Source organism: Lathyrus oleraceus, chromosome 1, assembly GCF_024323335.1.
Source record: "Lathyrus oleraceus cultivar Zhongwan6 chromosome 1, CAAS_Psat_ZW6_1.0, whole genome shotgun sequence".
NCBI lineage: Eukaryota > Viridiplantae > Streptophyta > Magnoliopsida > Fabales > Fabaceae > Lathyrus > Lathyrus oleraceus.
The window spans coordinates 72,211,601-72,227,301 of NC_066579.1; positions in this window are offsets into that span (position 1 = coordinate 72,211,601).

A 15,701-nucleotide genomic window follows, 5' to 3' on the forward strand; every position below is an offset into this window, starting at 1 on the left:
CACAAGATTATACAAAAAATCATAAATCATAGTAATTAGTTTAACAAAATAACTTTAAGAGTGTATTCTAACCGGTCATATATATACACTTGCATCCTAATATAGTTTAGAGTTTCACTTTGACTTAAGTGTTGTTTCTACTCTAACCCCTAAACTATTCTCATACTATAATCCCTAAATTATTATTTTTTTATAAATCTAATCCATAAATTATTAAAATTATCTAAAAGGTTTTTAAATTATTCTCACTCAACTATTTAAAGAGACTAAATAGTTGTAAAAAAAATAAGTTCAAATTTTGTAAACTATTTTTAGTAGTTTAAGTACTATATTAATAAAAAATAATTATAATTTGAAGACTAAATTGTTAGTTTATTTAAAAAATACTACAATTTTAAAATAAAAAATCACATATTAAATAAAATATAACTTCACTAAAAACATATATTTACAACATCTTCTCAATATCTTCCGAAATAATATTTTTGAACTTTCCATCTCTCACGGTCCTAAAATCTAAAAGAAATATACAACATTATATATATTACTATAAAAATTTATAAGGAAAGACAGTGATATTTAGGGCTCGTTTGATTTAGTTCTTAAAAATAGTTTTTAAGTTTTTAAAATTTTAAAAACTAAAAATCTGTTTGGAATACTTTAAAAAAATATATTTTTAAAAAATATTTCTAGTATTTTAGTTTTCAAAACTAAAAAATTGAAACAGCCTTAAACTGTTGTGCTTTTTAATTTTGGTTTTTTTTTATAGAGTCATTGAAAATTAAAAATACCCAGAGAACATGTTTTCATTAATGGCACTTCTGTAATTATTTAAAACTTTTATTTTGTATTTCATTTATTTTATTAATTTTTGTTTCATTATTACATAGTGTCGTGTTGTGCTTTAGCATAGTGGAAGTATGTCATAGCTACCATTAGATGAGTTCTTCTTTAATTGAACTCTCGTTTCATGCCTTTTTTTAATAATAAAATATTAAATACTATAATTATAATTTATAATAAATTAAAACCGATACTTGTAATGGTTACTTTAATAAATAGTCTAGAAGTATATAAATAATTTGTTTAAGTTGTTAATTTATAAATAGATTAGAATTTTCATCCTTTTTTATTAATATTAATTTATTTATAAAATAGTATTTAACTAAATAAATATGTCTCTTAATTTATAAAATAATAATAAATATAATTATTGTTTGATAAAATTAAATTAAACTTCATTTTTAAACAAATAAAAAATGCATATTGTAATTATATATTTGTAAAGATCCGCAGTAGGTGTGACAGTTGATCGTCAAAGTCTTGAGGGGTCGCTTGCAATATACATTATTCACTCAGAGATAAGTATCACTCCGGATCCATCGAATCGGTCCATAAATTCTATATTTTTGTGCGGTCTGGACTACAAAAAAGATTAAAAAATACGACCATTATTTTTTGTCGCAGTCCACCGAACTTATGTTTTTCATGGACTGGGTTGGGCTGGCCCATTAAAAAATTTATAAAATAATTTTAGTTAATTTTGGAGAAAAAAAAATGATTAGATAGGTGTGTTTTCAAGTGGAAAAAAAAGACGAAAGAGAACGAAGACATATACATTTATGATTGAAAAATCGTAGCATGAATTGTAAGATCCGACTAATGGTAGAAAATATATTTATATATGGATAAGTATATACATATTCTCAAAAAATTCTTACCAAATGAGTTTTTGTTCTTTCACCTTTAAAATAGTTTTAAAAAATTGGACAACCAAATAAATTTTTTTTATTATTTTTTCTTAAAAACAGTTTTAAAAAATAAATTTATAAAATAAATTTTAAAAACTAAAAACCAAAACTAATTCAAACATGCCCTTATTCTTTCAAAAATAAGCAGTGCATTAAATAAAAATAAATTAATAAGATAATTTGAAGTTTTTGTGCTATTACAAAATTGTTTTTAGAATTCAATACATTTCTCATGTTTTCACACAAATGATAAAATTATTTAAAAACTAAAAAGGAAGCATAAAAAGAGGAAGTTATTAAACGAAAAAAGAAAAACAAAAGAAAAAGGAAAGCTAAAAATAATCGATGTATCACCCGATGAATAATTCTGTTTTGGATGAAACTAAGTAGAAACATATTATACAAATGTATAGAATTTGAAAATAGGTGGGAAAAATAATAATCTGATATAAGTGAGAAAGATGTTTTAGTACAAAATTGCAAGTTTCAATGATTCTAGACAGCAGATGAAAATAAAATGCCAATGAGAATTTTAAAAACAAGCTTGTACAAAACTATCTACCCTTCTCCATCTCTTCAAAACCAGATAGAGAATTTTAATGATATGACTTGTATCTCAGTAAGACTATAGCATCTTGATTTAGCTCAACTTCATAATATCATAAAAGACAAATTCAAAGCTCTGACCTGAAAATATCAAAGTCAAAATAAGGATTCTATGAAAATGAGAAATCAATTATACCTAAACCAAGAGAAGTAAAGAGTACCTCACTCCAATCTAGATCTTAAATCAAAATAAAATCTAAATTTGGCAGTGTGTGTTTTGCATTATCGCACAGATTTTAAAACAACTTTTGTATTGTTTATAATCTTATAAGAGCATTTATATCATTTATAAGTTTGATTCCGCGGTTATAAAATTCATAGTTGATTTTATAAAATTGGTTTCATTTTAAAGCAAATTGATATAAAGTGAAAATTAGTTTAGATTAAATTATGAATTTTAGAGTAATTTATTTTCTTCGTCTCATTATGAATGATCCATTTAAAATAAAAAGTATCTAAAATGAATGATCAATTTTAATTTATCATGCAAATTAATTTCTTTTTTTTTTCCTTTCAATTCTACCCTTTAATCATTACTACTTTCACCATTTTTAATACTTGATAATTGACACTTTAGTAAAAATATCATTTTCTCTTTTAATTATTCACTTTTCTTAATTTGTATGAAATGGTCGATCGGTCACTCATTATGGGACAAATGGAGTAACACGTAAAATCAATTTTATTCGAGAGCAACAACTTTTGAATAATGGCGAAGTTTTCATATGGAATCCTTTGTTTTCGCTGCTTCCACGCCTCCATCCACCACCGATCAAGCCACCAGATGGAGGTGCATTTAAGCCTCTTAGATCATCATTTCAGGATATTCTAACCGAAGGCAAAGGAGACACTAATGTGAAGGAGAGAGTGGACCTGATTGAAAATTGTCTTATAAAAGTCTCTCTTGAAGTAGAAAATCATTTTCTACCAAATGTCACGGTGGATGAGAAGCTTTTTCAGGAATTGTGCAATCCTAGAAAGGAGGCGCTGGGCATCAAACTCCCTTGAAAGAATGTGGGCTACCATTTGGTGAATGATAGGTTAAAGAAGATATGGAAACTTACCAGAGGTTTTCAGGTCATGGACATTGACAATGGTTTCATTTTGGTCAAGTGCGAGTTACTTGCAAATAAGGAGAAATTTGTGTCAGAAGATTCGTGAATGTTGTTTGACCATTATTTGGCAGTGGCTCGATGGACCCCAAACTTTACATTTCCTCTCGTAAAGGTGGAGAAGACTCAACTTTGGGTTCGATTTCCAGAGCACAACTTATTGTATTATGATGAAAGTGTCCTTCTTGGTTTGACATTTGTTATAGGTACTCATGTTGAGGTATATACTAACACCCTAAATGTAAAGAGGGGGGAAAGGTTTGCGAGATTTTGCATGGAGATTTATCTGAACTTGTTGGTTGTCAGAAAGTTCAATGTTAATGGTCACTTGTACAATATGTAGTATGAAGGTCTTCACATTATTTGTTCACATTGTGGCTGTTATGGACATCACTCTCGTGATTGCAAGAAAACACTAGATGATATGATGCATGCCATCGTACCTAGGGTGGCGCAATCAAGAGGTCCTCTAGAAAAAAATGTTGTCCATGAGAAAAGACTAACGGAACTGCACCAGGAAGTGGGAGAAAATGGCGCCGAAATTGTAGCAAAATAATATGGAGAATGAAATGCAGTTCATGGTGATTGGCTAGTGGTCTAGAGGAAAAAATGTAACAAAATACTCAGTTATGGTCAAGGGGAATATTTATCCAATAATGTGCCTAGAGATCCGGGGAGTTCTAAAATCAAGGGGGTTGATGTTTTCTTAAAAGGAATAAGTGCTAATAATAAAATTGATAAGAGTGGGTCCACCCCCACATGCGTGTTAGCCATCACGCATAGGGGACCTATGTGCCAAGGCCAAGTCTGCCCTTTTGGAACCACATCTTGCTTTTAGTGGGCTTTCACACAGAACTAGGCCAACTTTTAATTTTTGCCCAAAACAAAAGGGTGTGCCTAACACTGCCAAATACACCTCAATCGTTCTCATAGTAAATTTGGGTTTGGAGACCATCACATGATACAATATTTTTCATTTTGAATCAACATCAAGTCAGGTGGATGGAAATAACCAATGCATTATGGATGATGGTGTTACTCAAGAAAAGGAAGTTCTTCATGAAACTCCCATTAAATGGGAGTCGACTACGTAAATTGTCTTGTGTCCGAGACTTGTTGTGTCACCTCCATCAACTTGACTAGTTATGTTAGATTTCAAAGAAGTCATCGTGCTCTCTTAGAATATCTAGGGATCCTATAATAATAAGGCTAAAAGACATGTGATGGATTGGATTATAAAGCACTCTCTAACATTTTTAATCATTATGGAAACACACATTGGTTTTCATAAGACCAAATCCTTTTAGAATAGAGTTGGATATGTGATTGTTCACTACGTGGATGCGCATAGTCAATTTGGGTGCATTTAGGTGTTAAAGGAGAATGGTGATAACATTGTAAATGTCATGCATGATCTCTTTATGGATACAATTACTATCAAGTTATCATTGGGAACTTCCTCTTGGTATGTAACTAGAATTTATGCTAGTCCCATGTACATTTCTCGTCTTGATCAGTGGCTCCACCTCATTGACATAAGGAACAATGTTGATGGTCCTTAGGTGATGATTGGAGACTTTAACAACATGATTTATCTGAGTGAATAAAAGAGAGGTAATTTTGATCATTTTAGGGAAGCTACTTTGTTGAATGTTATTGATAAACGTAATTTAGTTGAAGTAGACATGATTGGTGGGAAATTCACTTGGAATAGGCCTTGTACTGGTAATCGAATGGTATATCACAAGCTAGATAGAAGCTTGGTTGACGTTGCTTAGCGTATGGCTTTCCCTGATGCATATGTAGATGTGTTGTATAAATTTCATTCTGGTCACAACCTTATTCTCATTAGGCACTACCTTCTCCTACAATACCATGGGCCGCATCCTTTTAGGTTTAAGGTAGCTTGGATCACTCACTAGGAATACCCTAATATAGTCCATACTACTTGGGAGAAATCCCGATATGACATTGTAACTTATCTCTAAAATATCCAACACAATTCTATCCTTTTTAATTAGGAAACTTTTGGAAATAATAACAAACGAAAACACAATATTAATAAGAGACTTAGGGGTATCCAATGCTCTTTGGAGAGAATAGATTTGGCAAGACTAGTTTATCTCCAATAGGATCTTAAATAGGAGTATAATGAGATCCTTGCGCAAGAGGAGATTCATTGGTATCAAAAGGCTAGAGATGATTGGATTAAATTGGGAGATCGTTACACCATATTTTTTCATACCAAGACGACAATCAAGCGGAAGATAAATAAATTACATGGCCTTCATTTCCTCATGGTGTTTGGTGCAATGATGACAATATTCTCAGGAGAGAAGCACTGACATTTTTTAAAGGTCTTTTCTGTCATACATCTCCTACACTCCCTATTATTATGGGTGACTCAACTATGGTTGTGATCCTTACTAAAGAAGCCTAACACTCTTTGACTCAACATGTGACGAGGGAAGAAGTTAGTTATGAGTTTAATTAAATACACCCTTTCAAGTCGTTTGTACCTTATGGATTCTAGGGTATTTTCTTTAAATAGTTTTGGCATGTAATTTGAGATAACGTTGTTCAACTTATATCATATGCTTTTATAACAAGTAGCTTTCAATCCTCTCTTTTTGAGACTCTTGTCGCATTAATTCCTAAGGTAAACTTCCCCCAAAATTTAAGGAATTCAAGCCCGTTAGCTTGTGTAACATTATTTACAAGCTTATTAAGAAGATTATGATTAACATGTATCCTTATCTAAGTTAGATAGTTGAATCCTTCTAGAGTTTTTTTCGCCTAGTAAAGGGACAACTGAGAATGTCATTATCCTCCAAGAAGCAGTTCAATCTATGCGTAAATCTAAAAAGAAAAAAAAACTTACATAGTGTTCAAAATAGATTTTGAAAAGGCCTATGATCGTGTTAATTAGGATTTTTAGGAATTTTGTTTAAAGTGAAACGAGTTTCCTCCCATTACTATAAAGTTGATTATACATTGTGTAACTATATCATCTATGTCTATTCTTTGGAATGAGAGACGACTACCATATTTTGTTCTGACCAGAGGATTACGACAAGGTGACCTCCCTTTCACCAAATATCTTTGTTATATGCATGGAGTTCTTGTCATAGACAATCATCAGAGAAGTCTATGAAGGTCATTGGAAACCTGTTATGTTATCTCGTAATGGACCCCCTCTATCGTATTTATTTTTTGTTGATGATGTTATTCTTTTTGTGAAAATCTTACTCAGTCTTCCTCATGAATCATCCGTAGACCACCTTGTATTTGTTTTTTTTCTTCTTTTCTTATTTTATACTTATTTTATCATTTAACCTTTTTATTTAAATTAGGGTTTTGTTTAGACAATGGGCCTTGGGCTCAAAGTTTCTATTTTTAACCCTTATATTTGTTTATATAACCTTGTTCTATTTTTATTGTTTTTTCTTCTTATTATTATTAAATTTATTTAGTAGTTAATCAATTAGATTTTCTTATTATAATTTTAGTTGATTGATTTTTATTTAGTTACTAAGTGGTTGTTGGATTTTCACCTTCAAACCACTAATACAAACCCCACTGTGCAACGCAACAACGAAACCGCTGGCCAAATCATTAAAGCCATCAACCATCGTGCCTTCCCTCAACCCAGCCTTCACTTAACCTCATTTCTTCACATCCGTCATGCACTGTTTACCCATAACCACTGTGTTTTCGCCTCTGCAACACCATGACACGCAACGCTCTTCAACAACCAGCAGCTCCTTCCTCTTTCACTGCTGTCGACGACGCTCTCCCTCCACTAACCTTCAAACTCTTTTATCAACACCATCAACACACCATTAAAAGAAACAACAAACACACTGCGAGCAATCACCATCACAGTTGAAGAGAATTTAGTGTCTAGAGTATAAAAGTGGGAGACTCGGTGAGATAGAGGATAAATTTTATTCTGACTTTTTTTTACTTTATTTGGTTTACTTAGTGTTTTTTATTTTTATTTTTAATTAGCATGCCATGTGTTGGGAGTGGATTAGAGGTTTCAAAATTTGAAAATCTTGCTCTCTCTCTTCCTCATGAATCAGTCGCGGACCACCTTGTATTTGTTTTGCTTTTTTCTTCTTCTTATTTTATACTTATTTTATCACTTAACCTTTTTATTTAAATTAGGGTTTTGCTTAGACAATGGGTCTTGGGCTTAAAGTTTCTATTTTTACACCCCTATATTTGTTTATATAACCTTGTTCTATTTTAATTGTTTTTTCTTCTTATCATTATTATTAAATTTATTTAGTAGTTAATTGATTAGATTTTCTTATTATAATTTTAGTTGATTGATTTTTATTTAATTACTAAGTGTTTGTTGCATTTTCACATATGCATTGCAGTTTCGGAGTTAAAAATTCAATTTAATTCCAGAAACTGCTTAAACGCATAAAGTGTTGTTGACCGACCTCAGATAGGGTGATTCCTACATGAATTGTTTTATGATTGCTTAACATAGCGCTAAATTTTTTAGTTTAACTGTCGTTTGTTCTCATGTAAAAAATGTCGCTGAAATCATCGATTTTTTTCACAAATGCATTGGAGTTTTGGAGTTTAAAAAACAATTTAACTTCAGAAACTACCTAAATGCATAAAGTTTTGTTGACTGACCTTAGATAGGGTGGTTCCTATATGAATCTCTTTACGATTGCTTAACATAACGCCAAATTATGTAGTTCAAATTTCTGATTTTATTTCGGGTCCCTGGCTCTCTGTTGGGCCTTCTTACAACGAGATTTTTGTTATTTACAATTATTTTTTGAGCTTGTATTATTAATTGTTGTATTGTATCCCCATTCGACAAGTTGTTTGTAATAAGTTTACCGCTTTCTTTTTACTGTTATTATGTCCGTTGTTTGTTAATTCAAAGATTAAAATCAATAACTTTTAGAAAAGAACAAAAACACAAATACTCGATCCAACGTCGAGTCTTTTTCCCAAATCAAATCCAAATTGAATACAAAGTCGAGCATCTACCTTGGTTAATCCAATTTCTTTTCATAAATCAACTTTGGACACTTGATCCAACGTCAAGTCGTTCCCCTTTTTTAAAGCTTTTCACAATAAAAATGGAAAAGTCTGATTAGGTTTAGACTTTCTCTTTCTCTAATTTTAAGATATTGTTGTAGAGCTCCATGTTCAAACATTAGAATTCCATATTAAAATACAATAAATATCTGAATTAGGTCATTTCTCTTATAGAAGAAAAAGATTGATTGGGTATCGACCTTCTCTTTCCCAATTATGTGGGCATTGTAATAAAGCTCCTTGTATGAATAATCTGTAAGGGCAAACTGTCATACAACATACGATCATAGGTTTCGATGATGACAAATGACCACCATGGATGAATCGGCATTGTCGATTCCACCTCTACAAAACAAATGCAACATATCACCTATCATATCCTTTTCTATGCTCATCTAAATTTCTATATTTCATACAACATATGTGGATAAAATGTGGTCATGACAAAATGCATGAAAACCACAAAAATCTGAATTTTTGCAGATTTGCAGGGTTTGAGTCGACCATAGGTCAGCGCATAACATAGTGCAGTTTGTCACGGGTCAGCGCACAGAGGCTTTGAGTCGACCGCAAGGGTCAGCGCATGAGCCATGGGTCAACGCATAACACATACCAGTTGGTGACTGGTCAGCGCATGGTTGCTTGAGTCGACCACAGGTCGGCGCATGGCATAGTGTTGTTGGCCACGGGTCAGCTCATGAAATACTTGAGTCGACCATAAGGGTCAGCGCATTTCCCACGGGTCAGTTCATGGAATACTTGAGTCGACCATAAGGGTCGGCGCATTTCCTACGGGTCAGCGCACGCCGACCTATGGTCGACCGCTCGTGCGTAAACTCAGTTTTATGAGTATTTTCCACTGTTTGAAAAGCTGTTATTTTTGGTTGGTTAGCTAGTTACTATAAATAAAAGTCAAATCACTTTTATCAACAAACATTTGTCAAATTCATTTCAAGTGTTCAAGGAAACAAGAAAGAGTGAAATAGGTGTCCAAGATTCATCATCTTCATCTTCAACATCTCACAACACATCAACTACACACAACCATTTTTGATGTGCTTCGTGTTCGGTTAAAGGTGATAAGGTTCGAAGCTGAGATTGGAGAATCTGGTTCGGGTTGAAGCTTGTGGCAGGTTCTTTCTTGAATAAAACCGTTAGGGTTTTGTCCTCCAAGACTGGTTTGTGTTTGGGGGTTTTTGGACGAATTGCTTCATCAATATTCAGCTGAGCGAAGGTGATTGAGAAGAGGAAGTCTTCATCAGTCTAGTAGCGGATTCGGTGATATTGAAGGGAAGGATTCGGGTTCGATTCGTTGTGGTTGAGATCAGCCGGGCCGAGGGTTTGAAGAACGGAAGGTTCTTTAACAAAGGAGCTGGAATCGGAGGTCTATCAACAACAATCGAAGGTCTTGATTCATCTTGAATCAAGGAACAAGGAGAGGAAGCAGCATTCAACACCTTGAGAGTTCTGTTGTTTACTTACTTTGCAATCCTTGTATAAACGGTTAAATTCTACAGGTGATATCTAATTAAATCATCTCAATTCTAAGTTTAGAATTGAGGGCAGACGTACCCCGAAGCGAGGACGGCGGGGGAACTGCCTCATCAAATCTCCGTCTTCTTTAATTTTCTGCATAATTATTTTTCAGCTTAAAAATTAAGTGATTTTAGTTTAAGCATTTTTACCAAACATTGATATTAATTGAGTAAGAGATTAAAACTCTGTTTTTGAATCCAAAGTACAATAGTATATTGTACTAGATAAATTTGAATTACTTACTCAACACAAATATCACTTGGAGTGTTTATGCACACCAAGTGTTTGATAATTTGCCTAAATATAAGTTGTCTTAAGTTTGTATCTAATTTGATTTGGTATTTGGATCATTGGAACTAGGAATCCTAGTAAGTGAAACATATCATTGATTGTGCAATTAGTGTAGTAATTTGTATTTTCACTTTGTCTCTAATCCATTAGCTTAACGCATATCCGGTTTTCCAATAACGGTTCGTTTTAGACTAAAATTTTCCTCGGCCGCTTCCGCACTTAAAACAATTTTTCAAAACCAATTTTAAAATTGGTAGCGCCGACTCAAGTTTTTAATTGGGATCTATTCAACCCCCCTTCTAGATCCGTGCCATAGTCTAACAAGTGGTATCAGGAGCTCCGGTTCACTCCGTGCTTCAAAATATAACTTTGATAGAAAATGGCTAACGAACCTAAATGGGCTTATAATAGAGCTCCCGTTTTCAATGGTGAAAATTATAGGTATTGGAAAGACTGTATGCGGGTGCACATAAATTCCATAGATAGAAAAATATGGAACGTTATTCTCAATGATCCAATTGAAATAACCATGACCAATGAGAACAATGAATTAGTGCCTAAGCCCGAAGCACAATGGACCGATGATGATGAAAAGAAATACAATTATGATTGGAAAGCCAAAAATATCCTAATCTCCTCATTAGGTGTAGATGAATACTATCGTGTATCCCATTGTCCTACTGCTAAGGCCATGTGGGATTCACTACAAATTGCCCATGAGGGGACGAACGATGTTAAGTTGGCTAGAATCAACACACTAACACAAGAGTTTGATCTCTTTTTCATGGAGCAAGGGGAAACCATTGCTGACATGCAAAAGAGATTCACTCATCTCATCAATCGATTACATTCACTTGGTAGGCCTGTTTCCAATGATGTTGCTACTAATAAGATCTTGAGATGTCTTAACAGGGAATGGCAGCCGAAAGTGACCGCCATCAAAGAAGCAAATGATCTTACCACACTAGACTTGACAACATTATTTGGCAAACTACAAGAGCACGAACAAGTACTCTTGAGCCTAGAACAACACGAAAAGAAAGAAAAGAAGGACAAAGCAAAGGTGAGTGAAAAGAAATCAATAGCTCTAAAGACTTCCTCCTCAAAGTCTCAAGCAAAAGAGCAAAGTGATTATTCATCGAGCGACGAAGAAGAAGAGGACAAGAGTGAAGATATGGGGATGTTCGTTAAACGCTACAATCGTTACGTGAGAAAGAACGGCATCCAACACTCCGAGAAGAACTTGGTAAACTTCCAGAAACAATCTAGGTATTCTAAAAATGATGACTCAAAAGGTAAAATGACTAGAGGGTCGTGCTATATGTGTGGAAAGCCGGGTCATTACAAACCGGACTGTCCAATGAACAAAAAGACAAAGGAAAAGGAATCATACAAATCACACAAGAAATCATCAAAGCCAAGGAGAGCATACATAGCTTGGGAAAGCGATAGCGACTCCTCAGATGATGAAAGTTCTAGTGATGAAGATGAAAATGCAAACCTATGTCTCTCTGCTCATCAAAAGAATAAAAAGAAACAGGTACGACATGCTAAATATGAAAAATCCTCTAGTATGTCTCATCATGAATTGCAAAATGCTTTTGATACTTTACACTATGAAGCGAAAGAGGCCTTTAAAAGGCTTGCCTCAAATAAGAAAAAAAAATCTCATTTGGAACATAAAATTCAACAATCCGAAAGGAAACTTGAGGCACTTAAAGCTTCTATAGTGGAAAGCACAAAAACAAGTTATGAGGACCTTAGAAGTAGAATGATGAACTTTGGGTGTGATACTTGTTACATTTGGCAAGGTGAAGTAAGAAACCTAAAGGCCAAACTTGACAAGGCTCTTGAGCCCAAGATTACCTTTGCTATCAACAAATCAAACTTTCGAAAAAGTATGGTTAATCCATATCAAAAATATAAATATGTTATAAAGGATGAAGATAGCAAAAGCAATCAAAATGTAAATTTCTCTTGTCTTTATTGTTGCAAGAAAGGTCACTCCATTGCTAAATGTAGGTTTAGGAGATTTTTAGTTCCTAAAGGCATTTATCAATGGATGCCCAAATGCAACCATTTCGTTCCTCACCATTCAGGACCTAATAAGCCATTGGGTACCTTCTCTTGTTAATTATATTGCCATAGGTACAATGCCTCGAGACTACCAAGAGAAGATGGGTTCTCGACAGTGGATGCTCAAGGCACATGTCAGGAGACATATCACTCTTCATTGACTTCGTGGCTAAGAAGAAGGGATATGTAACTTATGGTGACAACAACCGTGGAGCAATACTTGGTAAAGGTAGTGTAGGTAACCCTTCTTCCACTACTATTTCTGATGTATTGCTTGTCAAAGGTCTTAAACACAATCTACTTAGCATCAGTCAATTATGTGACAAAGGATACAATGTATCGTTTTCAAAAGATTGTTGCAAAATTGTACATAATGATGATAAGAAGAGTATGTTTAATGGCCTGCGTGTGAACAATGTCTATATGCTTGACTTAAATGAAGTATCGTTAACAAGTGACAAATGCCTTGTAACAATGAGTGAAGATTCATGGTTATGGCATAGGCGTATAGCACATGTTAACTTTGACTTACTAAACAAAGTAGTCTCAAAAGATCTAGTCCTAGGTCTCCCCAAAATTAAGTTCACCAAGGATCACCTTTGTGATGCTTGTCAAAAGGGGAAGCAAACGAAGATCTCATTTAAATCCAAAAATATCGTTTCAACAACGAGACCTCTCGAGCTTCTTCATATGGATTTATTTGGGCCATCTAGGATTAAAAGTCTAGGAGGAAACTATTACAGTTTCGTAATAGTGGACGACTTTTCTCGATTTTGTTGGACTATTTTTTTAGTAAGCAAGAGCGATACGTTCGCCGCCTTTGAAAGATTTGCTAAGTTTTCCCAAAATAAACTAAATACAAACATTGTTGCAATTAGAAGCGATCATGGGGGTGAGTTCGAAAATCACTTATTTGAAGAATATTGAGGTAACCATGGTATTGATCATAACTTCTCCGCTCCACGTACTCCTCAACAAAATGGGGTTGTGGAGCGTAAAAATCGAATTTTGGAAGAAAATGGAAGAACAATGATCAACGAAAGTGGCTTACCGAAATATTTTTGGGCCGACGCCATAAGTACGGCTTGTTATGTTCTGAATAGGGTGCTCATTCGCCCCATTCTAAATAAAACACCGTATGAGCTTTTAAAAGGGCGAAAGCCAAATGTTTCTCACCTACATGTTTTTGGTTGCAAATGTTTCGTATTGAACAATGGAAAGGAAAACTTGGGAAAATTCGATGCCAAGGCTGACGAAGGTATCTTCCTCGGATACTCTCAATCTAGCAAAGCATATAGAATATACAACAAACGATTACTTGCTGTAGAAGAGTCTGTACATGTCACTTTTGATGAATCCAATCCGAGAAACGTCGGAAAGGGTAGTGTTTTCATGGTGCAGGTACATCTACTGAAGACATACTCAAAGGTGGCGAGCCGGGGATTGATCAACCCGACATAGTCAAAATTGAGAAGGATAAAGATGTACATCATGAGGAAACCGAGGTAGCTCATCCGTCTTCAAACGATGATCTCCCTCAAGCTTGGAAGTCTTCCAAAGACCATCCAATCGACAACATTCTCGGAGATATCTCAAAGGGTGTTACAACTCGATCTAAGCTAAGTAATTTATGTTATCACTTCGCTTTCGTTTCGCAAATTGAACCTAAAAACCCTAAAGAAGCCCTACTCGATGAACACTGGTTTTTGTCAATGCAGGAGGAACTTAATCAGTTCACCATAAATGAGGTTTGGGACCTTGTTCCTCCTCTGCGAGATCATCGAGTAATCGGCACCCGACGGGTGTTTAGGAACAAGCTGGACGAAAATGGGGTAATAACCCGTAATAAGGCGCGTTTAGTCGCGCAAGGGTATAACCAAGAGGAAGGCATCGACTATGAGGAAACTTATGCGTCGGTTGCCCGACTCGAGGCTATACGCCTTCTCCTTGCCTTCGCTTGTGCGAAAGACTTTAAACTATTCCAAATGGATGTTAAGAGTGCGTTCCTTAACGGTCACATAAATGAAGAGGTTTACGTCGCACAACCTCCGGGTTTCGAATCCCATGAGTATCCTGATCATGTTTATAAACTGAAAAGGGCTTTGTATGGCCTCAAACAAGCTCCTAGAGCTTGGTATGAGAGACTAAGCAAATTCTTACTCAATCAAGGTTACTCAAGAGGAAAGGTTGACACAACCCTCTTCATTAAACGTCAAGGAAAACACTTGATATTAGTGCAAATTTATGTAGATGATATCATATTTGGGTCTACTAACATGAATCTTGTGAGAGAATTTTCAGACCTTATGCAGGGCGAATTCGAGATGAGTATGATGGGGGAGCTCACATACTTTCTCGGCTTGCAAATTAAACAGCTCAAAGAAGGAACTTTCGTGAGCCAGACAAAGTACTGTTTGGACCTTATAAAGAGATTTGACATGGCAAAAGCTAAGGCCATAGACACCCCCATGCCAACTTGTACAAACTTGAACAAAGATGAAGACGGTAAGGAAGTAGATGTAAAACGGTATAGAGGTATGATTGGATCACTTCTCTATCTTACTGCTTCTCGTCCCGATATTATGTTTAGCGTATGCATGTGCGCAAGATATCAATCATGTCCCAAGGAATCCCATCTAAAAGCTGTTAAACGAATACTTCGATACCTATCCGGTACTCCGAAGTATGGACTATGGTATTCCAAAGGTAATGATTGTTCATTGGTAGGTTTCTCCGATTCCGATTTTGCCGGGTGCAAATCGGATAGGAAAAGCACCAGTGGCACTTGTCACTTATTTTCAAATTCTTTGGTCAGTTGACATAGCAAGAAACAGGTTTCAGTTGCTTTGTCAACCGCCGAAGCGGAATACGTTGCCGCCGGTAGTTGTTGTGCTCAAATCCTATGGATTAAGCAACAACTATTGGATTTTAACCTCAAACTTGAACGTATTCCCATTTTTTGTGACAATACAAGTGCCATTAATCTTACCAAGAATCCTGTGTTGCATTCTCGCACCAAACATATCGAAATTCGACACCACTTTCTTCGGGATCATGTAGAGAAAGGTGATATTGTATTTGAACATGTTAATACTGAAAATCAACTAGCGGACATTTTCACAAAGCCGCTAGCTACTGAACCTTTCTTTCATATCCGCCGAGAACTTGGTATTCTCGATATTTCGGAACGGGCATTATAAACTACTGGTCTTACCTTATTCCATTTAAGACTATAATCTTGTACTTCTAACAAGTT